The sequence below is a fragment of the Mobula hypostoma genome, chromosome 2 (assembly GCF_963921235.1).
Source record: "Mobula hypostoma chromosome 2, sMobHyp1.1, whole genome shotgun sequence".
Taxonomy (NCBI): domain Eukaryota; kingdom Metazoa; phylum Chordata; class Chondrichthyes; order Myliobatiformes; family Myliobatidae; genus Mobula; species Mobula hypostoma.
In genome coordinates, this window is record NC_086098.1 from 38,069,638 (window position 1) to 38,097,472 (window position 27,835).

A 27,835-nucleotide genomic window follows, 5' to 3' on the forward strand; every position below is an offset into this window, starting at 1 on the left:
CTCTCTGCATTGGTTGTGTTCTGTTTCTAAGAGCCGCCGATCGTCTGTTTCCGTGTAGGAGGAATAGCATTTACACTTGTGGGTGTATTGCTGGACTGTGTGTACGGGTCTCTCACTCTCTCCCCGGCAGATTGTTTTCAGTCAGCTGTTCGGATTTGGATATTAAGCGCGCCGGGCTTTGTATGTTGTGGGACTCGCTGGATGTGGATGTGCTTTTGTGACCTCTCCCTACCCCTGTAAACCTCCAGTTGCCAGGGCCCGGGCTCCATGAAAAGCGGTGCAAGCAGTAAGTTTGATGCGCGCATTTTGTGTGTGTGTGTGTGAGAGAGAGAGAGAGGGAGAGAGAGAGAGAGAGAGAGATCTATTTGGTCATTAACATTTTAGCTTATGCAAGACTTGACAAAAAAAAGCTGAGGAGCAGATGGGCCGTTTTGCACACTTGGGACCCGGGCAGACTGCGCAAATCTAGCACGGTTTCTTGGCCTTCCCAGTGGTGCCGGCTAACCATACAGAGAGGCTGAGGGTCGGAAAAGGCAATTTTTGCCCATTAACCGTGGTTTCTTTTTTTTGCCAGCCCCCTTTTTTTGTAGGCACCGCCATTGATCAGACCGTACTGTGTGTAATTGGTGGTCCAGGGCGGACATGTTTTGGGGGAGATCGCCCAGGAGGTAAAGCAGATGATGAAGAAATTGCAATGCTTTGTGTCGAACAGAGCTGTCTTTTCCCCATTGTTGCTGTGTTGCCTCTTTGCAGTGGATGGAGATCGGGCCCGACTCTCCGTGTTCACAGCGGACCTTGATTTAATGTTATACAATTAAGGCACGCGGTGAATGCCAAGAGAGGAGCCGCTTATCGTCCAGAAACCAACCCGATACAACCACTGGTGAGATTGAATTCACGCCGCTTTTAGCACAGGCAGGGATATGCACACTGTGCTCTCGGTTAGAAGTGTTAGCTCTTTGGATCTTATTCTTAGACCCTGGTCTAAGGAAACATAATGCACCTGCTTAGCGGGCAGTGGCTCAATAGATGTGGCTTTCTGGAGGGGGAGGGGAAGGGGCAACTGTACCTTGTCAGTACTCTCACAATATCCTTTTTTTGTGAGAAAAAGACTAGTTGACGGAGGAGCTGTTGCTATTTAAGATGCTGGCGCCATTTGAATTGGAAATTGTCACTGAATCACAAATAAATTCATTCATGCTCTACTCTGTGCCGCTGACTAAGGTAATTGCTTCTTTTTGTGAACGTTTTATGCCAGACAATTGTGTTGTATTTAGACGTGTGCTGGTCATAAATTCTTATTCCATCCCCGCCCCCAACCCCGCGAGAAGTAGCCAAGAAATTCTTAATAATGGATCATTTATTTTAATGTTATGTGTTGGACAGCGAAAAACAAGTAGAAATCTAATATCTCATGGAGAGACTGGGGGTAGAAGTTCACATGTAGAAAAATATTTCCATCAGGTACCCTTTCCTGCTCAGAGAAGGTTTTCGATTAAAATAAATATTGTAAATTATTCTCCTTAAAGATCCCCTCTTAATCTATAATTGGTTTAGATTACACTACGCTGTCTGTTGTCTTCTCAACGGCGAATGCATCTAAACAACTGTCTGTAAAATAAACCCTGTAGCTCCCAGTTATCCGAACTACCTTACGGCGAATCTGTGGATACCGCGCGTTATTCGCTCAGCCTGATACGAGGCTGACTGTTCTCAGTCTTTAAAAGATTGAATTAAGACAACCTAAGTGTAAAGCAAATCCGAAGTACCCCGCACCTAAAACCAGTTCCCCCAACCCATTCATCTTCACCTGCTTTAGACGAAGCAGAACTGGGCTGAAGCGACCAAGGAACAATAAACAAGTTTGGTGGGTCACTAAATAATTCACTGAAAATCATGTGATGGACATGATTGTGTTATCTGCGGAAGATGATGTTCACTAACACACAGACATTATGGAAATCATCCTATCCGAAGGAAGCAGAGCTGTTTATCGGGGATGCTTACCGTCGAAAAGCGCAGACATTTGGTCATCCGCATCACATTCGTTTTATTACTGAGACAATACATCATGGTTGAGCGTGGAGTTTGCGAATTATGTCATGAAACAGTTATTTTATGTTAACATTGATATTCTGGCCGAATTGAGCATAACCGGCCTTCCAATAAGTATTACTTGTTCGTTCCCCAATATCAAAGAGAAACGTCGTATAATCTGTATTTTTTCCAGAGGGAGATTTAAACATGCACTTCCGTGTGATTTCAGCAATGATGGTTCTGATCATCTATTGGTACAATTCTGCTTTTTTTATTCAGACAAGTATGTGGTTTAATTGCGGGGTGATTTTTAAATTAACACAAAAAGAATTTTAAAGATTCGTTTTTGCTTCCGAAAACTGCAGACTTGAGATTCCCCCTAAAAGTTTATAGGGCTTAATTTGCCAAAGGGGAAATTTGGAGATGCCTGTCCGAGCAGAATCAACTGAAATAAACCCTTTGTTGGTAGGTACCTTCCTACAATGAGGTACAGTCGTCTGCAATGATTCTTGCCATCTCGGGCGGATTGAATCGAACGTCTCATCATGAACTTTCAAGATGTGAACTGTTAACAATGATATTGAATTGCATTGTAACCGTGTGCAATTTGCTGAGGTTAAACAGATCTGAAGCGTTGCATTTTCTCGTCTAATTAACGCCCGAGTTTTTTTTTGTGTATGCACTGTCTCGCTTTAGGTATGAACGATGTGGGTTTGGGCTCTTTTTGTGGATCAGCTTTTGTTATGTCACGATGACATGTAGCTGTATGTTATACGTTTATTAAGTAAGTATTTAAACTAGCTCTATATTCCAATCGTTGACACGTTATTCTGAAAAGTCCTGAAGAAACCAGATGTTTTTACAGCTTTTTACATTTCCCATTAGTTTGGATTCCTCCAACTTTAGATCAAAGTTTGAATTTTAGATTTAATGCAATATTCATTAACACACAACTGCACGAAGTCTGTACATCGTTTCTGCCACTCTTTTTATATCTAAAATGACGTACTTTTTAGGGGAAGACAATTCTGGTTCGTAAAGGTAAATCGTGGCAATATTGTAAATGCGATCAACGATATTGCAATAGGACAGGATCCACACAAAAAATACGCTTTCCCACCCGATGGTCACAGATGTTAAAAATGCATACTAATATTCTTTCACCAATATAATTCCGATCAGACCTTATCAGTGAATCGATGATTCTATTAATTTGGAGAAAAAAATCGCTTATACTGAAATTAATAACCGCCTTCAAAACAACTTGGAAGTAGCACACTGCCTAACGTATTTGAACCCTTATTAATGATCTGAATACGGTATTTTTAGTTATAGATCGAATGTACTCGACTCACAGTTATGAAGCCTGTCACAAAGGCGGTAAACAGCATGCTTAATCTTGAAGTTGGGTAACTAGTTTTTCGGTAATAGGAGCAAAGATAATTAAAACAGCGAATCACTTAATTCTGGTTAAGTAATATAACGTTTATTACAGGGTAAATTAATTAATTGCCAAACATGATAATTTACAATGTATTTGAAATTTTAAAAGAAGTTTACCTCCGTTTTATTTAGTCTTGCCCAGAGGGACAGTGTTTAAAATTAAATACGAGAAAATACCAAGTGGCGCAGAGTGACATTAAATCTAAGCAAGTGGTTGCAACCACTTCTTGCCGGTTTTGTATGAAGTCGTCGATATTTTCTATTGTCAAGAATGAATTCTGTTCATTTACATCAGATTCAGTTTGGTTCCGAAGCTATGTTTTGGGATAATTAATATTTGAAGTGGTGCTGATTGATATGTTTGTTTTAAATTTTGTTAAGCAAGGACAAAATGTGCATGTGACCTAATTATCATCCACATCTTCCCCAAGGCTTTATATCTTTCTGCTGGCATCAGAAATATTTGTCTCCGGGCATAAATCTATTTTTCTTTGTGCTCTGCCGCTAAAATGGAGATTAAAGTACACCAAGACATTTCTACTTCAAACAAAATATGATCACATTTAAATTCAACAAGATGTACAGCATAAACTAATTTGGTTATGTCGACTTAAAGTACGTTAGTTGAGAACAGTTTTCCTGTCAGAACAATTCACAGAATCAATTGTTTCATACCTAGCTCTTTTTTTGTAGTAGTAGTTCCTAAAGCTAGCAGAGAACAGGTTTTAAATGTGTAAACCTTTGCTCTATAGATGAAGTAAATAATTTTCTGGCCCCAAATTAACGTCAAATCTTCTGGATAGCTCTTCAAAAATATTTTGACCGGTGGCTGAAAATTGTTTCAAACAAATTTATTAGAAAACCAAATAATTAATTTAATTTTTATCCTAAATAGAATTAATGGACTGATGACTCAATGTGGAAAAACTCTTCGTATCAAACAGATAGTTCCAATAAGGCAACTGGCAATAACACCTTCATCTTTTGCCTGCACTGCTAGGTTATTACTACGGAAAATGTCATCCACCTCACCAGGAGATTATTGTTAGTGTTGTGAGAGGATTAACCCCTTTAATAGCTCCTGTTTATCTGTAGCTTTAAACATTATGTTATCCTTAACCAACATATTTCTTCTGCCGTCACTAGGGGACTCAAGGAGAAAAACACTATGCCATTATATTCAGGAATATAACTGAACTCCACTATAAGATTAGATTTGAGCATTCAACAAAGCATTTTATTTCTGTAGAGACAAGATGAACATAAAACCCAATATTTGCTTTACACTGGCACACATTTTCAGATCACATGTTCTGACATAATCAAGTCCCCTTAGTTCATTTTTTTCACATTCCAGAAACAAAAAGCTACCATGTATTTTAGCCTAATAAATGTATGGAACCATTTGCAGACAGTTTCATGTAATATGCAATAAGTTTAGCTGTCGTTTCATGAGCTCCTGTGCACAGAAAGCTAATGGATCCATAATTATAGGCTGTTGTGCCCTTTACAGTCTGAATTCAATGGCTGACACATTGTTAAAGAAGTCTGAGTTGTGTTTTATGCTAAGCTGAAATTGTGAAAATTCATTTTGAAAACTAAAATATCTAGATGTCTCAACATCTACCATCAATAAATTGAATGCTAGTGAAATGAACAAAATTAAGCAAAATGTGCTGGTATTCTTTGAATATGATTTCTGTAAAACAACAAACTGATCACTTGTTTTTATGTCCAAGAGCAAACGAAAACCATTAAGGAGTGCCAATGCTGAGGCAAATAAATTTGTAAACTATTGTGATTTTTTATAAAATCAGTTAGTTAGTTAGTTAGTGATGTTTATTTAATATTCTGTCATTGGCTGTACAAGGGACTTTCAAAGTTATTTTTCAAAAATTAAGAATTTATAACATGAAAGAGCTATATTTCAAAAAAATCTGATTACCCATCATTTTAGAATCAGGATCAGGTTTAATATCACTGGCCTGTGATAAAATTTGTTGTTTTGCAGCAGCAGTGCATTGCAATATAGAATAATAAAAACTATAAATTACAATAAGAAATGTATATTTAAAAAGAAATTAAACACATAGAGCAATAAGAAAGAAAAAACAATGAGGTAGTGTCCATGGGTTCAATGTCCATTCAGAAATCTGATGGTAGAAGGGAAGAAGCTGTTCCTGAAAAGTTGCATGTGTGTCTTCAGGCTCCTGTACCTCCTGCTTGATGGTAGCAATGAGAACAGAGCATGTCCTGGGTGATGGGGGTCCTTAATGATTGATGCCACCTTTTTGAGGCACCATCTTTTGAATGTGTCCTTGATGGTGGCGAGGCTAGAGCCCATGATGGAACTGGTTGAGTTTACAACTTCCTGCGTTTTTTTATTTCATACTTAAGTTACAATGTCTTTTTTGAGTGTGTTACTTATGAATGCTTTTCATTTAAGGTGATCAGCTAATAAATAATAGGCTGCATTGAATGTATTTTGAATCAAATGCTAAATTTTTAGTCTAACAGTAGTAGACTATGAATTGATTTAACACAAAATCTAATTATACTCATCTAGACCATGATGTAAAATTTTAAATATGAAGGAGTTACATATCTTTTTCTTCCACCTCTTCATCCTCTATTCTATTAAATCATTTTATCACATTCTTCCTCAAAATTATGTTGTTCTTGAAAATAAAAACTGAGATTCCAGAAATACAAGCTGGACAGTCAACTATAAAATCGATAGTTAATTTCTCACTTCTAATGAAGTGATTTATTTTTTCAGATGTTGGTCAATTTGATTCACTTTTACAACACATACGGATTTATTCTTGATTTCCTGTGTAAGTGTGTTTATTTTTTATATTCTATATATTGCATATTAAATCAAGGGACATTTGTCTTTCTCTAAGAGCACACCATTTAGTTTCCTCCATTGTTTGCTTGCATGTATATAGAAATTAAACATGCTTCGCGCATTTGAGGAAAATTACATTATACGTTTTCTCTGAACAGATTTTGGATTAATCAGAGAATTCAGACTAAAGATAAGTCTCTAAGGCCTCTGCATTAAAGCTATTTTACAGCACTGAATCACTTATGGGATTTATAAATGATTTTTTTATAAAACAAATAATCATTACTGCTAGACAAGTCTACATTCCCTATGGTGTTGAGTTCTTTTTCTAATATTAGATTTACAACTTTGTAAATCTACAAATATGACATTATCTTTTTATTCAAACAATTAAAACTGTTGTTTTTATTTTGATACTGCATATCAAAATCACAGTACTTCTTGATTAACTTGCGATCTTGTTTTTGTTTGTCAAACAAGAATGGTACATTAATTACAAAATGGAAAATCCCTTCATAGTTACAGCTTTTATATACATAATTCCTGATCCAAAACAATGCTTGTACAAATAATCCTGATCAAAGATCTCCCATTATCTGTATTTCTAACACTCAACAATTTGATCACATGGAAGTACTGTTACATTTCAGCTAAGACACCAACCGGTTAGGAATCGAATCCTTTTATATTAAGACTTTATTCAAGTAATTAACTGCACTGTTAGAAAAATGACTTGATTACATTGATTTACATTTTAATATTTTACTTTTTTATGTAAGTAATGCAGTTTGTTTGTTTGATATGTTCTACAGTTACTTGGGAACAAAACAACTTCATCATAAACTTCAGAGCATTGTACTCTTGTTTGTGTGGTACCTTCCCTCAGAGCCAAATTACATATTTTTTTATTTTTACAGTAAGTACTGCAAACCAGCTTTTGCAAATAGGCACATGAAGATGAAACAACTTACTCAGCTGACTCATATATTGCAATATTTCCACATGTCTTTCACAAGTAACACAAAACCATAGCAAGAGAGATTGCTAAACTCAAAGAGATTTTGCCTTAGGAGGTTCCAGGATGGCTTTATTGCCTACATTTTGAGAAAGGGTGCAACAATTAATGTTCGTATTCCTGGGGTACAATGGAAAAATGACTCAGAACATTCACTGGCTGACTGTGAAATCATTTTTGCTGGAAATGGGATTCCTAATCCACTGTGATTAGTTAACCCAATACAGACCTGTTCATTCGTTAAGTACTGTGCCTTACGATGTGGGCAATCATGGTCTTTCAACGACCATGATCGTTCTTGGAAATTTTTCTACAGAAGTGGTTTGCCATTGCCTTCTTCTGGGCAGTGTCTTTACAAGATGGGTAACCCCAGCCATTATCAGTACACATCATAGATTGTCTGCCTGGCATCAGTGGTCACATAACCAGGACCTATAATATGCACCAGCTGCCCATACTAACTGAATTGAATTGACTTTATTTCTTACATCCTTCATATACATGAGGAGTAAAAATCTCTATGTTACATCTCCATCTAAATGTACAATGTGCAATTTATAGTAATTTATAATAAATAGTACGTACAAGAGGACAGTCAATATAACATAGAATACAGTAGCGTCAGCATGAATTAATCAGTCTGATGGCCTGGTGGAAGAAGCTGTCCCGGAGCCTGTTGGTCCTGGCCTTTATGCTGTGGTACCGTTTCCTGGATGGTAGCAGCTGGAACAGTTTGTGGTTGGGGGTGACTCGGGTCCCCAATGATCCTTCGGCCCCTTTTTACACACCTTCCACCACCTGCTCCCATGGCTTCACGTGACCCTGATCGGGGGGCTAAACAGGTGCTACCCTTGCCCAAGGGTGACCTGCAGGCTAGCGGTGGGAAGGAGCGCCTTATCGCTTTTGGTAGAGATGCATCTCCACCCCATCACCCAAGTATCAACTAAGGATAGAAATAACTTCAACAATATACATTCAGAAAGATTATCCTTCAAATATCAACCTAGCTTGAAATGTCAAAGCCTTATATCAGTTCTGAAGAAGAGCCATTGATTTATCTCTCTCTCTCTGTGCAGATGCTGTCTGACTTGCCTAGTATATCTGGTGCTTTGTAGTTTTATTTGAGCAGTTTTACCTTTTGTTTTATTAATGTGTGCATCAAAATAACATAGAATATATATGAATTGCCAATGATTTTTAACTAATAAAAGTAGATAATTGGTTTTGTTTTGGTCATAGTGGCTCAATTATAACATGACGATGTTCTTTTATTGTATGCACAAATCTTTTTAAATGTTCTCAAGTCTGATCCTAGGCTCCCCTACTATAGGAAACATCCTCTCCACATCCTACACACAGATATTCTGAATGCCAATTTAGAATCCACTGACAGAGCTGGCCGAAGCACACTGAGTACTAATGGGTCTGCCATCTTCCATCACAGTAGTTCACTACACCCGGGTCATCAAAGAATGTAAAAGGTAAGCCCCAATGAAGAAAAACCTGCACTACATAAATATCACATGAATCCAACTTCCCACCTCGGCTACTAAGAAAATATGACTTGAGTCTTTTCTATCAGCATAGAAATAATCAATCCATTGCTTCTGTTGTTTTATTGACCTAACAAGTAAATATCTTTCCAGGGGTTCCCTAATTTATCTTTTCACTCTCTAACCCATCCCCTGCACAAATAATCTGATATTAACTAATCTGCTGAACAAACTTGTCTTCCCGGTCTTCATGCCGTTTGATACTGACACAATTCTATTGAGCTCTTCTGCCATTAATATCCTCCTCAAAAATCCATCCACAGCCTCTTCATATTTTCAAACCAATACCTCATGTTTAGACTCTCCAAAGTCCGTAAAAATGTCTTTTGCCAAAACTCCGTTATTCCATGCTGTTTGTTTAATTCTCTCCAATTAGGTTTCAGCTCAGTAAAGCGCTGTAACAGCATTAATCAAAGTCATGAATGATATTTTTTGTGGTTGTGATCATAAAAATCCCTCCTCACCTTTTCTATAGCTTTTTCATTACACACCATGCCCTCTTTATAATAATTCTTTATACTTAACAGTAAGGTCACAATCAGCCCAGATGGGCAGCAAAGTCTTTTGTTCATTTCGCTGAGCACTGGTGCTTCCCAGGCTTGTGTGCTCAGCCCGCTGCTGTTCACACTGCGGACACATGACTGTGTTGTAGGATCCAGCTCAAACCATGTCATTGAGTTTGCAGATGACATAACGGTGGTTGGCCTTATCAAGAAGGATGACAAGGCAGAGTATAGAGAGGAAGTGGAGCGGCTGGTGGATTGGTGTGAGAAGAACAACCTAAGCCTGAACGTGGAGAAGACAAAGGAAATCATTGTGGACTTCAGGAAGGTGCAAATGAACCATCCCCCTCTGCGAATACATGACTCCTCCGTAGAGAGAGTTAAGTACACCAAATTCCTGGGAGTTCACATCACGTATGACCTCACCTGGCCCCTTAATATCACCTCCCTGAATAAGAAGGCACAGCAGCACCTCCACTTCCTAAGAAGATTGAAGCAAGCAAGCTTCCCACTCCACCATCTTCACTGCGTTTTACAGGACCACCAATGAGAGCATCCTGACAAGTTGCATCTCCATCTGGTATGGGAGCAGTCGAGCATCAGACCAGAAGTCCCCAGGCAGAACTGTGAGAACAGCTGAGAGGATCATCGGGGTCTCTCCACCATCGATCTGGGACATTTATCAAGAACGCGGTATACACAGGGCCCTTAGTATTATTGAGTATCCCACCCATCCATCCAGCATCCTCTTTGACTTTCTACCATCAGACAAAAGACTACGATGCATAAAAACAAGAATGGTTAGAATGAGAAACAGTTTCTTCTCCCAGGCCATTAGGCTTCTGAACTCCCTGCCGCATCATATTTGAAGTGTCACTGGTTAATCTCTTCCATACCTTACAATAGTTAATATTAATGCACTTTAGTTTTTTTATTTATGTGTGATTCATCTGTAGATTTTATCCTTACCTTCATAAGTTATTGCGTTTTATGTGTACTATTGTGCTTTACACCCTGGTTCAAAAGAACATCTCATTTCTATATACAGTATATATAATGGTTATGTACATTATACAAAGTACATATATATAGTTAAATGACAATAAACCTGACGATTCCAATTTCCCCATCAAATCAAACCTTCCTCCAATTAGTTTATTAAAACCAGACAAAGAAATAGTTAGGATTAGAAGTACTAGGATTATCCTGTTTATCAGCATGAGGCTATGGATATGTAGAGCCATTCACCACTGGGCTGTCAAAGCACAGTCAAAGCTCTGTTGTATTAAAGCCCTGCTGAAGTCTCCATTGATCAGCCTGTGTTGCACTTCTTTATAACTGTTCATCAGCAGGTCTGCCTGCAACCAACGTTCTGATTTGGATCACAAATTCTCACCATTGTCCATTTCACCCTCCCTTTGCTTGTCCCCAAAGGATGGAATTATTACAGCTTTTGCTTTCACACAAACATCACTGTTCTCCAGGGGGTGTGGATCACTGCCCAACTTTCCATTGGAATTTCATCAGGCATCCGCAGTTATCATGTTTGCTGTCGCACTTTGGGCCTCCGTGTCAGACAATAACTTGCACTACTTTCTGTTCTTTCCAAGTCATTTTTCATGTTCTTGAACTCATTATGAACTTGCTAAGTTGTGCACTATATCACAGTTAAAAACTACACTTTCATGGTCAACTTTACACAATAAAACTATTTATATAATAAAAGTACACAATAAAATTGCTGAACAATGGAATCATCAAATAATTTATAAAGTATCCCATTTGTTCTTGGGCTACGTTAGGTTGGCACGTGGCCAAGTGGTTAAGGCGTTTGTCTAGTGATTTGAAGGTTGCTAGTTCGAGCCTTGGCTGAGGCAGCGTGTGTGTCCTTGAGCAAGGCACTTAACCACACATTGTTCTGCGACAACACCGGTGCCAAGCTCTATGGGTCCTAATGCCCTTCCCTTGGACAACATCGGTGGCGTGGAGAAGGGAAACTTGCAGCATGGGCAACTGCTGGTCTTCCGTACAACCTTGCCCAGGCCTGCACCCTGGAAACCTTCCAAGGCACAAATCCATGGTCTCATGAGACTAACAGATGCCTATACATTAGGTTGGAATGCCTTATTCCACATTTAAATGACACTGAGGGGTGCCAATGAGCAAGGTAGTTTGACAGCTGCCTGGAACAATGAATTTGCAAAATTACAGTTGATTGAAGTTTACTAGGTTCAAATTATTCCCTTTAATTCTTAGCATTTTAAGGACATGAACAACCTTAAGTCAAGAAATGAGGTCATATAAGTGTATACAATGTGAACAATCTGATCTTAAGAATGTAAATTCATCAAATAGATAACAAAATGCAAAAGATTTTAAGGATTTATGGATTTCTTAACAATGTTTTTGAAAATTACTTAAAATATTTTTTGGCAATTGGCAATAAGTAGCAATTGGATAAAGTCTGGTCCCCATTTAAGAGCATTTTATTCAAAAAAGCTGGAAAATGTATGCTTTTCTGAAGCTATTCCAACCTATAATGTTACAACATACACAAACTCTTTGTACTTTAAAAATAAATGTCATTAGCTTTCAATAGTTCCTCACTAGAGACGTCAATCAACAATGACAATGCAAAAAGAGGCAGAAATGTCACCAAAGACAAGCAAATTTCTGCAGAAGTACTATGGAGAGCATTCTAATTGGTTACATCACTGGTATGGAGAGGCCATTGCACAGGATCAGAAAGTTGCAACCTCTGCCAGCTGCATCATGGGGACCCTTCCATGTATCATCATTCTAAATACGAGGTGATCAATTGGTTTTTGGTTTGATTAATAGGACTGGATGTTACAATCCCTAAAGTTTCTGCACTGCACTTGACTTGCGTGCAGTGGTGTTCAATTGGTATAAAGGTATGATGTCCATGGTGCAATACTGTTACCAAAGGAAATAGAATCAGCTTTGTTGTGTCCATTTATAAACTTTTTATATAATAAGAGAGAGCAGAAGGCCCTGTCAGACTTCAAGCAGATTCAAAGGTGTAGATTGATGTTACAGGAATAAGATTGTGGCCCAAAAACTGTTGTCAAAATACTGGTGAGGCTAATTGCTATTGTCATTATATAAGTGAAAAATCCTCAGCAAAATAAGGGAGAAGCAGATGTAGCATTAATCACTGATCAAGAAGTTGCTGTCAAAGACAAACTGCCCTACTATTAGCTTTGCAAAACAACATCTTGCTCTGTGAGTCATCACTGAACTGTACCGAGTAGGATGAAGATCTTGTTCGCACATTGCCAATACTGTATAAAGTAAACTCTCCACTAAAAGTTAATTCAAATCCAAGTAGCCTCTTATCAATGTGCAAAGTGCTAATTTCAGCAGTCAACTTCTCTGGCACTGGAAATTAAGTAACACTAGCATGAAATCTCGTAACTTCAGGTTGTAGTTGTTGAGAACTCTCTATAAATTGCTTTTTAACTTCTTTTCTGTCTATTTTTCTCTTAAAATCAATCTTTCTTTTTCCTCTGTTTCTTTTTCTCGACCCAAGGTGACATTAGTATCATCCACTGTAATTTATAGTTCCTTGTTCAAACCCTCTACTGTACTGTTCATTTCATGATTGATTAAGGAGATACATAATTGCTTGTCCTGTTCATTTAGATCCTAGAATCCCTGTTGAGAGTTCTATGTCATTTCCAACTAGCACTTCCAGCAACATGCCATGCAAATTTCACAGAGATTAAATGAGTATTGGCAAGTCCAACTAATGGTTGCCAGGATCTATTGAATGGATATAGATTTTTTTTTGCTATTAAGTTCACAGATAGACAGAAAATTATTGATAACATTATTCCCAGGAAGAGTGGGAATGGTTGAGCAACTTTCTTGTCAATCAAATCTGCAGATTACTGTAAGTGAGTTATGCACATAACTTACACAGCTACTCTCCATACCCTGCTTTTATTGGGAGAATTTGCTGTAGTTTATGTCATAAATTCTATTTCTTCTCTCTTTAACAGAACCTATTTTCTGAAAAAAAGACCTAATAGCTATGCTCTCAATAGTTATCCAAGAACATGGACATTTGGCCTATGCTGCTTTCAATTTGTTGGCTGCCCAGCATATGAATATTAAACAAAATTAGAATATGTTGCAAGACTTGTTGCAGGCAGGGTTGGGCTGCAAATAGCAAGTTCAATGCATGCACTGCTCACTTTTGTCAGTTTCAACATAGAAAGCAAACGCCTCTATATGATCCCCAACAGCTTGCCTTTACTGAGATCTCCAGAAATTACATTCAGTCCAGGGGGGAGGGAAAGAAGCAAGTGATCACCATTGACTGGAAAGAGGATTGACCAGAAAGGGAGGAGATGGAGAAGGTTACAGGAAAAAAGGAAAGGTTCGAGGGATCTGAAAACACATTGGGAATTTTCCAGTTGAGGAATTGCTGGATTAGCTTCTAATGCATTTCAACCAGTGGAGGAGTGCTGGATGAGAGGGATTAATGTGGCCGGCTATGTGGATAGAGATGGGTGTCCATCCCATCACCATGATGAACTAGCTCCATCAGTCTTGAGCCCCTCTGCTTCTTTGAGGATAATGATCTTACATATGAATCAATAAATTTGATCAACAGGAAAAGAGCCATCATTCCAGCATGTCTTCGTCAACCAACTGTGATGCCTTAGCTATGCACAGCATACCCATACTCAATTATGTAATGTACTGGGAGAATTAAATAATCAGAAAATAAAATACCAACTATAGGAAAATCTCTGGAAGTTACTTCTCCAACCCCAAACTACTTTGTGGCTTGCCTTAACAGATTTACTATTTGCATACTGGCCTTCAGTCAGAGAGGTGATTGCCATCATAGGTGCATCCAGCCTTCAGCACACTCCCTCTGTCACAAATATATCACTCCCTGGCTAGGGAAACCAGACCTGCACACAACATTTGAGGTGCATTCAAATTTTCTTATTCTTTATAATTGGAAAAAGATGCCTCTACACCTAGATTCAAATCCTCTTGCAGTAAAGGCCAATGTACAACTTCCTTCCTAATTGCTTATTCCTGCATGTTGACTTTGTGTGAATCAGGTATGAGAGCAGCCAGCTTCCTCCAAAGTTTAGCCTGTTCCAGTCTCTCACCATTTATAAAATAATCTATTTTTTTCTACCAGAGTGGATGATGTCACAATTTTCAACATTATATGCCATGACCTCGCCAGTCACCCGATGTTTTTATTTCCACTGAAGCTTCTCCACATTCATCACATGATCCATTCTGTCACCAACATGATATCATAATCAAAGAGAAATATATTGCGCAGCCCATTCGTAAGTCTGCTCACCCAAAACTTACAGATTTGTTTCTATTCTGTTTTCTATCTATCACCAGTTTCAGTCACAGTACTGTGCACTCTAATTCTCAACACCCATTGGTTTGAGACTTCTCAAACCAAAGGAACAGTTTCTCCTCATCTACCTTGTCTATCTCTCTCAGAATCTAATATTCTGAATGAGATCATCATTCATTCTCAATTCTAATAAGTGCAGACTGACCTTAATCAATCTGTCCTCACAGGAAAACCTTGCATTGCAGAATCATTTTACATAATGATGCTGAATTGAGGAGGAGGAGAAGATGGCGGCGCAATGCAGCGGCCACTCCAGTGGTGATATCTGTAATCTGTCAAGTAGGGTCCCATGCACAATCCTGATTTGATGGAGACAGATGTGAGAGCATGGAGGAACACCTGGAGAAACTTCTGAAATGCCTTCTTCACTGCTGCTGCTACTATGTGGTCCAGATCTCCAGAGGAGAAGGCCCTGAGTCCTAGGCTTTGCTTGTTGCTCGGCGGCCGGGGCAGGGTCGAAGCGCTCTGCAGAGAATGGTGCTCGAGAGGCCGTATCGGAGAGGCTGGTCGGAGGCTCGAGGTTTTCAGACGGACTCAGAGAGTCAGCTGTGATCGGGTGCTTCCAATGCATCGGCAGTTGTCGGCGCCTGGAGATTTATGGGAGGTAGAGTTTCTCCCTTTTGCCACCTGCTATCGGGACTATTGGGAGTCGACCGGAACTTTGAGACTTTTTTTTACCGTGCCCATGGTCTGCTCTTTATCAAATTATGGTATTGCTTTGCAGTGCTGTAACTATATGTTATAATTATGTGGTCTTGTTAGTCTTTGTCTTTGGTAGTCTTTGGTAGCATTAGTCTTTGGTTTGTCATTTTTTTTGTGATATCACTCTGGAGGAACATTGTATCATTTCTTAATGCATGCATTTCTAAATGACAGTAAATGAGGACTGAGTGTCCTCATAATCTAATTTAATTTAGGCAAAAAGACCATCATAGCTCAAACTACAGTAAAACAGCTCACCCAGACTCTATACAGTTGTCACAGGACTTAACTCATCTTTGGTGATGAAGAAGACTATTTTCCTTCTGCATTGCCTCAAATCCGTTCTGTTTTGCTTTGTACGACACACTAGGGTATCCCACTATACTTCATCCACTGCCATTTTCCACCTCCAGCCTGTCTTAATCGCTTCTCACATTCAACAGCTTCCCCTTTATTCTGTTCACCTTCTCTTGGTCTCCACCTAATCACAGAATTCCCTTTGTTCCCTCCACCTCTTCAGCTGCTCTGCAACCTGAAACATCTTTGATTTCCAACTTCTCCTCTTTCTGATGACATCTTATCAACCTGAAAATTTAACTCAATTCTCTCTCCATGGGTACAGCCTAGCCTGCTGGTTATTTCCAGTATTTCTTCCTTATGATAAGTCTAGAGGTTTTAAAAACAAGGGATTCTGCAGATGCTGGAAATCCAGAGTAAAATACAGCAAACATTAGAGGAACTTAGCAAGTCAGGCAACAACTATGGATATTGCCAAAGTATTGCAAAGAGTCAATATTTTGGGCCAAGCACTTCATCAGGACTGCAAAGGAAGGGGGAAGAAAACCAAAATAAGAAGGTAGAGGGAGGGTTAGGATTACAAGCTGGAAGGAGATGGGTGAAGGGTGGGGGGGAAGGGGGATGAAGTGAGAAGCTGGGAGGTCATAGGTGGAAAAGATAAAGGGCTGATGAAGAAGGAATTTTATAGGAGAGGAGAGTGGACCATGGGAGAAAGGGAAGGAGGGGAGGATCAGAGAAAGGTGATAGCCAGGTGAGGGGAAGGTAATGGGTGAGTGTTATGTTTTGTAATGCCAGAAACTAATCAAAAGAAAAAATACAGGAGCTGGGGATCCTTGCCTACTTAGCTAGGCATAGCTTAAATACCATCTATAAATTTGCTGACAATACAACCATTGTTGGTTAAAAATCTCAGGTGGTGACAAGAGGGCGTACAGGAGTGAGATATGCCAACTAGTGAAGTGGTGTCGCAGCAACAACCTGGCACTTAACGTCAGTAAGACGAAAGAGCTGATTATGGACTTTCAGAAGAGTAAGACGAAGGAACACATACCAATCCTCATAGAGGGATCAGAAGTGGAGAGAGTGAGCAGTTTCAAGTTCCTGGGCGTCAAGATCTCTGAGGATCTAACCTGGTCCCAACATATCGATGCAGTTATAAAGAAGACAAGACAGCGGCTATACTTCATTAGGAGTTTGAAGAGATTTAGTATGTCAACAAATACACTCAAAAACTTCTATAAATGTACCATGGAGAGCATTCTGACAGGCTGCATTACTGTCTGGTGTGGAGGGGCTACTGCACAGGATGGAAAGAAGCTGCAGAGAGTTGTAAATTTAGTCGGCTCCATCTTGGGTACTAGCCTACAAAGTACCCAGGACAACTTCAGGGAGCGGTGTCTCAGAAGGGCAGCGTCCATTATTAAGGACCCCCAGCACCCAGGGCATGCCCTTTTCTCACTGTTACCATCAGGTAGGAGGTACAGAAGCCTGAAGGCACACACTCAGCGATTCAGGAACAGCTTCTTCCCCTCTGCTATCCGATTCCCAAATGGATATTGAATGCTTAGACAGTACGTCACTTTTTTAATATATAGTATCTCTGGGTTCTTTGCACAATTTTTAATCTATTCAATATACATATACTGTGATTTATTTATTTATTTTTCTTTTATATTATGTGTTGCATTGAACTGCTGCTGCTAAGTTAACAAATTTTACGTCACATGCCGGTGATAATAAACCTGATTCTGATTCTGATAGATTGGTGAGGCCCTCACATATGACGTGGTGGTTTATTGATGTATGTCAATCATGCACTTCTTACATATAGCCCATAATCAATTCTGTAAACAACAAAGAATGCTTAATCAAACAATATATTTACAATATTACTCAAGTATTACTGAAATGTTAAATACACTACACTCCTTGCTGCTGAGCTATAAACTCCAACTCAGTATAGAATGCATCTCAAATAAAATGAGTAATGTATTGCTTTCCTTCTTTTTTTTTGGTGTGTGCATCTGCGTGTGTGTGTCCGTGCATGCGCGATGTTGGCGGGACGGTGTCTTTTTCATGCCTTTACAAGGTGCGGAGTGAGAGAGAGAGAGAGAGAGAGAGAGACTGTGTGGCGCGCCACTTCCCACACAGGCATTTCGCAGTATTTTTCCCTTTATTTTACAAGGTTGAGTTGTGATCTCGACACTCAACCCGGCACGGATGGAAAACGTACCCGGGAGCGGATCCGACCGGATTCGAACCCAGGAACCTCTGTTCCAGAGTCTGGCGCTGATGTCATTGCGCCACCAGCCAGCCCATGTATTGCTTTCTAGTACTGTTATATACACAGTTTACTATATCATGCAACTACTGCATTGACATACACAGCATAATAAATTTTAAATTGTCCCATTCAGGCCTAAAGGCTTAATCGGTGTGGAGGATTTCTTACTCTTGTGGAATAACATCCTTCCTGGCAACGGGGTCACTCTGCTTGGCAGGTAAGACTTGTGGCTGTGAAACCATGTTAGGTTTTGGGGCCTTCATGGTGATTGCTGGAATTGACTCTGAGACTGCAGGAAATGGTTCTGACAGTTCTGTCCACCTTTCTTCTTCAACAGTGGACTCTGCTCTCCTCAACTGGTCAATGTCATGGAGTCATAGAGAAGGACAGCACAGAAAAAGGCCCTTTGGCCCATCTAGTCCATGCTAAAACTTTTTAAACTGCCTACTCCCATCGACCTGCTCCTGGACCATAGCCTCTATACCCCAGCCATCCATGTACCTATTCAAACTTACCTTGAATGTTGAAATTGAGCTCGCTTGCACCACTTGTATTGGCAGTGCCTTCCACACTCTCACGACCCTTTGAGTGAAATTTCCCCTCGTGATCCTCTTACACATTTCACCTTTCACCCTTAACCCATGACCGCAGTTTGTAGTCCCACCCAACCTCAGTGGAAATAGCCTGCATGCATTTACCCTATCTATACCCCTCATAATTTTGTATACCTCTATCAAATCTCCTCTCAGTCTTCTGTGTTCTAAAGAATACAGTCCTAACCTACTCAATCTTTCCTTATAACTCAGGGCCTCCAGACCCAGAAAAATTCTTATAAATTTTCTCTGTACTCTTACAACTTTATTTACATCTTTCCTGTAGGTAGGTGACCAAAACTGCACAGAATACTCCAAATTAGGCCTCAGAAATGTCTTATACAACTTCAACATAACATTCCATCTCCTGTACTCAATACAACAGGAATTCTGCAGATGCTGGAAATTCAAGCAACATACATCAAAGTTGCTGGTGAACGCAGCAGGCCAAGCAGCATCTGTAGGAAGAGGTGCAGTCGACGTTTCAGGCCGAGACCCTTCGTCAGGACTACAGAGTCCATCAGTTAGTACAGAGACCATCAGCCGTTGGAAAGTCTGTGCTGCATTTTTCAGACCAAACAGCATGCGCAGAAACTCAAAAAGGCCAAATAGGGTTATGACAGCTGCTTTGGGAATGTCCTCTGAGCACACAGGCGCCTGATGGTAGCCCCCTAGCTAGACAGATTTTGGAAAAAATTAGCTTTCTGGCTAAATGAGCCAAAAAGCCTTGAATTTGTGGGACTGGGTAATGATCGAGGGTGGTGGCCTTGTTAAGGCGTTGGTAATCACCACATTGTGTGGCAACCACCATGGAATTTGGTGGAGGGCTGAAGATCATGGGCTGTTTGATCGGCATACAATGCCGAACTTTTCCATGTTGGCAAAGTCAGCCTTTGTGGTTACCAGCTTTTCTGGGTCCACCTATGCGTGTAGGCATGGGCTGACGGGCCAATTGTGGGAATGTGCTGCTTGATCTCATCTTTTGTGACTGTAGTGGAGAACGTGGGCTTGGTGAGGTTTGGGAATTCACCCAGCAGTCGAGTGAACTCACATGTGGAGGTACACGTGCTTGACGGAGTCAACGTGGGGAACTTACTGTGGGAGCAGGGTAACAACCCAAAGTCCCTGTCATTCTCAATCCGGTGGTTCTTGATCGACTAACAGTGCTGGGGCACACAGGAAATCTGCACCAAGCAGAGGTCTAGACCCCTTGGCAGGATGAGTTTGCACGCATAACATCGCCCACTGAAGCAGAGCATCGTGTCTCTCCCATCGTGTCCCACAAGTCTGGATCCTGCTGCCGTTGGTGGTCTCCGGCGAGATTTTGTCGCTCTTTGCCTTTTCGTCAATAGGCGATGCTGGCAGCACACTCACTTAAGCACCTGTGTCACACAAGAAGCATCACCCAGAAAGGGAGTCTGTAACGAACAGTAGACGACCCTGGCAGCTGGAACCCACGGTGTTCACAGACCTCTGATGTCCTGACGTGCTGGCCCTGTCGAAGCTGCAAGCCAGTCAGTATTTCCTAGCATTCATACCGAAGCGAGCGTGGTAAAGACACAGGCCCGGCATTGTTGGTTTCACAGCCATGGGCATTCTTATGTTGGTGGCCTTGCTGACTGGGCTTACTGAAGTAGAGAAAGGAGGAGGAATGATGCACTGCTGCCTGTCTGAGTGTGGACTATCAGCCATTTTAGCAAGCTCCCTATAGTCCTTCACAGGTGCATTAGTGAGGGCTATGTGAACTTGATCAGGCACTTACTGCAAAAAGAGTTCTTTAAAAATAAAGCAAAGGTGGCGATTTCCCAGGAGAGACAGCATGTGGTCCACTAGCTCTAATGGCTTACGTAAGGAGAGGAATTGTTCGATGTCCTCAGACTGCAATTGTCCAAAAGTCTGTAAAAGGTGAGTTTTCAGTGATGGGTATTTATTGTGTTCAGGCAGGAGTTCAAGCAGACTCAGCACTCTCTCAGCCATGGAACTGCTGAGCGACACTACCACATAGTAGAATTTGGTGTCGTTGACAGTGATTTCTTGCAGAGCAAACTGGGCCTCAGCTTGTACAAACCAAGCGATGGCATTTTGCTCCCAAATCTTCGGCAGCTTCAAAGCAACTGCGTTGGCCAACACATTCAATAACTCTGCCACTGTCCTAGAGCACCAGGGTCACCAATGTAGGTTTTCACAAATAAAACAAAGTGAGGCATTTTATGTTTAATGAAACTTGTAACACATTTTATTGAATTCCAAAACCTAAACAAAAAAGCATGCTAAAAATCTTTATGTAATAATGTCATCAAGTCAGACCAGCCTCTTAAAGTGACCTCCAACTCAACATCGCTGGTTGTGAATTATGTACATTTCTCCCAATTACGTTACCCTATACGTATACATCTGATGTGTCTTCTCCAAATGACATCAGACACAAAATCCACCGTGTAGAAGAGTGGTCCAGTTCTGTCCTTAATTGTTCCAAATACCACTTTTGATCACCGCTGTAGTCCCTCGCCAGGACTGCTGGTCCAGGAGTGAAGCACTGAACCGCCTCGCTTGAGGAACCCTAAGTTCGTCTCGGCTCTTTGTCCTACATACTCCTTCTGAGATTAGACTTGAGGAGATCCGAGAATGAGTGCAAGAGATAACCCAGGAACAGCATTGCTGGTGCGTTGTTGGTTGCGGAGTGTGCTGCATCGCAGTATGCAAGGAGAAAATTAGAGAGCTTTGGAATCGTTGTCAGTGTAGTGTGTTCCGCTGACATTGCTCACAGTGCGTTCTTTAGACTCTGGACAAACCTTTCCACCAAGACATTTGGAGCTGGGTGGTATGGTGCAGATGTAGTATGTCTTACTCCATTCATTTTCTGGAACGACAGAAACTGTTCCAAAACAAGCTGTGGTCCATCGTCACTGACTGAGTGTTCTGGAGCACCAGTCCTTGAGAAGAGGCTTCTCAACACATCAACAATGTGCGAGGCTGGAGTGGAGACTGTTGGGAACACTTCTGACCACTTTGTAGCTGCATCCTCTACTACCAAATAATTTGTGCCCCATGTTTGTTCTTACAAAGTCCACATGAATCCTTTGCCAGGGCAATGCAGGCCATTCCCAGGATGGAGAGGTGCTGTTCTTGGCATCTTCTGGATGTGTTGGCACCCCGAACAGTGCATGGCAAGCTGCTTGATCTGCTGGTCTCTCCCAGGGCACCAGACAAAGCTTCAAGCTAACACTCTCATTTTGACATGCCTATATGACCAGCATGTAGCTCGTCCAACACGTCAGCTCTCAGCTTGAATGGTACAACAACTCTCAATCCCCACATAAGGCAACCGCCACCAACATCATCCCAGCATTGGTAGAAATGGGGCATCTGCGAATTCCAGCCATTTTGTGTGGCTATATAGACCTGAGACAGTGTGGGGTCTTTTCTGGTTTCCCTTTGGAAGATCTCTTCCATAACAGGGAGACTTCCAATTTGCAGTAAGAAGAATATGTCAAGAGGAGTGTCTTCTTTTGTAAATTTTTCAGGTACTTCCTTTACCTCAGGTAAGTGCGACAATCCATCAGCATTTCCATAATTAGTCATCCTCTTGAATTTGATCTTGTAATTGTGTCCTCCAAGAAACAGAGCCCATCTCTGCATTCATGCTGCTGCTGTTAGTGGAACACCCTTCTGTGGGTTGAAAATGAACACTCGTGGTTGATGATCAGTGATGAGGGTAAACTCTCTCCCATTCAAGTGCTGGTTGAAACATTTTACATCCCAAACCAGACTCATGGCCTCTCTGTCAATCCATGCGTAATTTTTATCTGCAGCAGTAAGGGAATGTGATGTCAACGTTATTGGGTGTTGACTTCCATCACACATAACATATGACATGACTGCACCTATACCATAAGACAAGGCATCACAGACAAGCTTCACTGTACAATGTAATCATAATGTGTGAGTACAGTGTCTGACATCATCATTTTCTTTGTCTTTTGGAAAGCCACCTCACACAACTTAAACCACTGCCATTTCTTCCCAATCTGTAGTAATGAGTTCAAGCGGTGGAGCACAGTAGCCAAGTTTTGCAAGAACCTGTTATAGCAGTTGACAAATCCTAAAAGGACCACAACTGTGACACGTCCTTTGGCTTTGGGACATTCACTACTGCTTAAATTTTCTCAGCACACTTGTTTAAATCTTCTGCGTTAATGGCGTAACCACAGTAAGTGATGCTCAGTTTAAAGAATTCACACTTGTTGTGTCGTGATCTGAGCCCATAATCTTCTAATCTTTTTAACAATTTGAGATTTTGGAGATGTTCCTTATCATCTTTACTGGTAACAATGATGTCAGGTTACTCCTGTGTGCCTAGTCAGCCTCGTAGCACCTGGTCCATAGCTTTCTGCCAGAGTGCAGGTGCAGATGCTTCTCCAAAAATAAGCCTACTTTAGTTATAAAGCCCTTTCTGAGTGTTTATGGTGAGACATACTTTGGAATCTTCCATCTCCAACTATAGGAAGTCCTCCACTAAGTTCACTTTACTGAAGTTTTTCCATCCAGAAAGATTTGCAAAGATATCCTCTCTCCTGGGCAAGAGGGTATTGATCTACTTTCAGTACTGGGTTGAATGTGATCTTAAAATCACCACAGATCCTGACAGACCCATCTTCCTTGGCTACTGAGCCCACTGGTGTTGCCCATGGCTCTACTCATCCTTTGAAAGAATTCCTTCGGCCTCCATGTGATCTAGCTCACTGGTTACTTTATCATGAATGGTATAGGAACTGGACAGGCTTTGTGAAACTTGGGTGTGGCATTTTCATTTAGCATTATTTTACTCTTGATATGTTTGAGTTTTCCAATCCCATCGTGGAATGTTGCTGTGACATCATCCAGTACCTTTCTTAATTCACTTTCAGTTGATTCTATTGCAGGGGATGTGGCATGCAAATGGTGGATGGATCGACACACAAGTTATACTGTAGTTGTCTCAGCCAATCATGACCTCACAATGCTGGTGCTCCTGTTTTTACCACATTCAAGCCCAATGTGGTTTGCTGATTGTTGTATTTCACTGTTAAAAATGTCATTCACACAGGAGTTAAATTTTCTCTCGTATAAGTTTTTAGTTGGATATCTGCAGGCTTCAGTTAAGTATCTTTGAAATGCCATTCAAACTCATTTTGTGGAATGAATGAAACTGCCAAGTCAGTGTCCAATTCCATTTTAATTAATTTGCCATTCACTTCGGGTGTAAGTCATATTGCTTGTCTATTGTTAGTTTTCACATTATAAATCTCAAGGCTTCTCAGTTCTGTGTACTCTCATCATTATCAGATTTTTCATCAACAGCATGCAGGTTAGCACTCTTTTTGAAACTGCAACTTGACTTTTTATTTTTTTTCTCTTCCCCAGACAGTCCATTTATTTTTGTCTGCCTGACGTGCACTTTGTTTGTATCCTACATTGTTGGGGTGCATGGGAGGGGTAGCACCTCTAGATAGGGGGGCTTGTTGCACTCCTTGGAGTGGCTCGTTATTTATTGATCCCCACCAACGCCCAGCTCTTACCTGTGGCTCCGCGTAGCTGTTTGCATGCGACCCCGGGCAACGGCTTCGACAGGCTGGCTAAACCAGGTGAAGGTAGCCGACGGGTCTGAAACCCTTGGTGAGATAGGAATTTGCTCATCCCAGCATGCGAAGACTGCTTCGGTGGATCAGGTGGAGGAAACCCCGGGGGTTCAATGGCTGAGAAGGCGTTGCAGCAGCGCATTGTGGAGTGTGTGGGGCACGGCAGAGCACTTAAGAAGACACGGCCATCCAATGCAGCCAAGGAAGTTGCCAGACGTAATGATTCTTCGTGCCATTGGATCCTGACTTCTGAGGCCGAGAGAGTGGGATCGTCTCTGTGCAAGGCTTTTCCACTTTAATATCTTTCACACACTGGTTACATTGTGCAACATTCATCTCCCAACTTTCAATTAACACATGTGTGCTTCGGCCTTCGGCCTCCAAAGCCACATACATATCCACAGATGACTGCACAATGTTTAGTCTTCCTCAGACCCTGAGAGACAACTACCACTTTGTTGCATTTTCTGCAAGTTTCGGCATTAGTGTGGTGTATGTGAGTCCCTGCATAATGGAAACACAATTTGTTCAGCCAGGCCAGTTTCTATTTAGATGTTGCAATTCTGTTCACACTCACCTTGTGCAACTCAATTGAATCTCTGTCTGCTGATTCCATTGATAAAGCAATTTCAACTGGTCTTTTAACTGTAAGATGGGCTTCAATTAGGAACCATGTTTGAATGCTTTTTTGTAAGATTCCACAAACTAAACAAACTCTCAGTGCATGGTTAACCCATCACAGAACTGACAATGCTCAGACAATTTCTTCAATTTGACCACATAAGCATAAGTGGATTCCCATTCCTTTTGATTGTGCTTATGAAACCGAAAGCATGCTGCAATTAACAATTGTTTCAGTTCTAAGTGTTCCTGCATTACATTCATGATAGCAGCAAAGCTCATTTCAGCTGGTTTAGTTTGAGCAGTTAAGCATCTAAGCAAACTATATGCTTTTCCACCTATTACACTCAGCAACACCGGCACTAATTTTTTCATTGGCTATTTCATTCAGTATATATCATCCAGTTATCTGTTGTGCAATCAAATGCATCTATCTTTCCAAAGTAGCCAGCCATTTCAGCTTTTAAAAATTTATTGTTATTATCAGCCAATAGTCACCATTCGATGTGGAGAGCCATGATCGCCCAAGCGTGTAACACGCAAGGCACATGAAGAAGAAGAAGTCACTGTTTATGAACCTGTGGCTGTATAAGCTGCTTGTTAATGTCATCCGTTTCCTGCCTTTTTTTTTTCACTCAAATATCTCTTTTTCTCTCACCTTCTGAAGAAAACCATGCTGTGCTTCAACAGATAGGTAGTATGTTTTCAAACTTTCTTATCACGACTGCTGTGTTTCGTAATTCTAGAAACTAATTGAAAGAGAAAAAACAGGAGCTGGGATACCTGTCTACTTAGTTTTTCTTTAGTGCAGTGATCCCCAACCTCTGGGCTGCGGACCAATACCAATCCATGAAGAATGCAGCGGTGCAGTGGTAGCTGGGACGCACCCAGCACATCTCTAAGAGAAAAGCCAAAATAAACAAGCTAATTAATTAGGTGCCGCCGGGCACGTAAATGTCGGCCCAGATCAGAGGCAATTCCTGATTGCGTCACCTCTGAGCTGGGCCAACATTTACGTGCCGGGCACCACCTAATTAACTAGATTGTTTATTTCGGCTTTTTTCTTAAAGATGTGCTGGGTGCGTTCTGGGTACCGCTGCACTGCTGCATTCTTCGCGGCAATGTATCGGTCTGCGGCCCGGAGGTTGGGGACCACTGCTTTAGTGCAGCTCTCACATATGATGTGGTGGCGAAATGACATATGCCATTCACATACTTTTATATATAACCCATACTGAATTATGTACTGAAGGTCTACTGTGCAGTGGTCCTTACCACCCTCCTTTACACCAGCGAGACCTGGACTGTCGACAGCAGACATGCCAAACAGCTCAACCATTTTCACCTGAGCTGTCTCCGCAGACTCCTCCACATCAGGTGGCAGGACAAAGTCCCCGACACGGAAATCCTGGAACGAGCTGGGCTCTGAAGCGTCTACACCCTCCTGCTGAAAGCCCAAGCCAGGTGGGCTGGACATGTGGTCAGAATGCCAGACAGCCGATTGCCTAAGCAGCTGCTGTACGGAGAACTGTGTCAGGGCAAGCGCTCAGTCGGAGGGCAGAAGAAACGTTACAAAGACTGCCTGAAAGCGTCCCTCAAAGGCCTGGGTGTCGACATCAACACGTGGGAGACGCTTGCCCTCGACCGTCCAGCTTGGCACAGCAAGATCACCACAGGAGCCCGTACAGCTGAGGTCAGGCGCATCATCGAGGCGCAACGAAAGCGTGCTGTGCGCAAGGCCTGAGCAGCATCCACTGCCACGACAGCACCCACCCACTTGTGTCCCACATGTGGGCGAGCCTTCAGGGCCCGGATTGGCCTCATCAGTCACCTCCGGACCCACAGCCACCAATCTCCCATTTGACTTTGAAGCCATGGTCATCTTCGACTACGAAGGACGAACAACAACAACATGTAAACAACAAAGAATGCTTAATCAAACAATATATTTACAATATTACCTGAAATATTAAATACACTATAGTAAGAAGGGAGCCAGAATGGGGAATGGGAAAGGAGAGGAGGGGGGGTAGTGGAGAAATTACCCGAAAGTTGGAGAAATCAATGTTCATGCTGAGAGGTGGAGGCTACCTAAATGGAATTGAGGTATTGCTCCTCCAACGTGGCCTCAAGGCATGGACCATCGTGATGGGATGGGAATGAAGACTGGAATTAAATTGGTTGGTCACCGGGAAATCCGATGGAGCTAACTACAGGCTTTAACTTTATTTAAGTATTTATAAAAATGTTTGGAAATCTCTGATTTATACTTTTGCCTTCTTGCTCAGCTTTAAGAGAAATTTTGTTGATAGTCCCAATTCCTAATATTCTGACTGTACTCAGCAGTATTCAATAATTCATCACATACAACTCACAGCAGACTGAGTTAGGAACAATTTCAAAACTTGCTATCAATTAAAAAAAAAACAAAATAAGAAAGAATACTTCTCTTCATAGTTGAGTTCTCCAGGGATCCACCTCAAGGCTTCCTCTGCAGAGCTTTTACAACTGCATTGTGATCAGGAATGAATATTGCATTCAAGCTGTGGGTTAACCGGAGTGTGAAACATTTACATCGTGCTAGTTTTAGACAAACTCAATTGACTTGGCAAAATAATTTTTTTTTACTTTGAGTTGCTGTCATTGACCTGCAGCCAAGTACAGGCATATTTCAATTATAATAAAAAAAGATACTGGAAATCTAAAATACAACCAGAAAATGCTTGAAACACTCAACCTGTTGGGAACATGTGGAAAGAAAAATATCTATTTTTGAAGATCTTTATCTTGAAACATTAAACCTGTTTCTCTTTCCACAGATGCTGCCTGGACTGCTGAGAGTTCTGTTTTTTCCTGAAATTATGTGGACAATTGAAGTGTTCACACTGGACGG

At 41.1% G+C, this 27,835-nt stretch overlaps 1 long non-coding RNA gene across 1 annotated transcript; it reads left to right on the forward strand.

Annotated features, from left to right (window-relative positions):
- LOC134358570 (uncharacterized) lies at positions 1–27,835 on the forward strand. Its single transcript, XR_010020900.1, has 3 exons — positions 1–286; positions 18,244–18,327; positions 27,762–27,835. It is a non-coding gene; the product is annotated as an uncharacterized LOC134358570 (long non-coding RNA).